The following is a 274-nucleotide window of genomic DNA, read 5'->3' on the forward strand; positions in this document are numbered from 1 at the left end:
TCCACCTCACGCGCGCCGCGCCTCCCTCCCCGCGTCGGTCCGTCGCCGGTCCGCCCCCGCCGGAGGGGCGGCGGCGGGGCGGCGGCCGGCCCCGAGCCTCCTCGCTTGCCGCGGCCGGCGCCGCCGAACGCCGGTCGTCGGCGCTCGACGCCGCGCGGGCGGCGGCCCTGCGTGGGCGCGCGCGGCCCGAGTTCTCCCGGGCGTTGGGTCCCGGGCCTCTCTCGCTTCCTCGGCGGCGGCGCGCGAGAAGCCGTGTCCCGCGTGCGGGAAGAGA

This window comes from Cyanistes caeruleus, unplaced genomic scaffold (genome assembly GCF_971803275.1).
Source record: "Cyanistes caeruleus unplaced genomic scaffold, bCyaCae1.hap1.1 HAP1_SCAFFOLD_69, whole genome shotgun sequence".
Taxonomy (NCBI): domain Eukaryota; kingdom Metazoa; phylum Chordata; class Aves; order Passeriformes; family Paridae; genus Cyanistes; species Cyanistes caeruleus.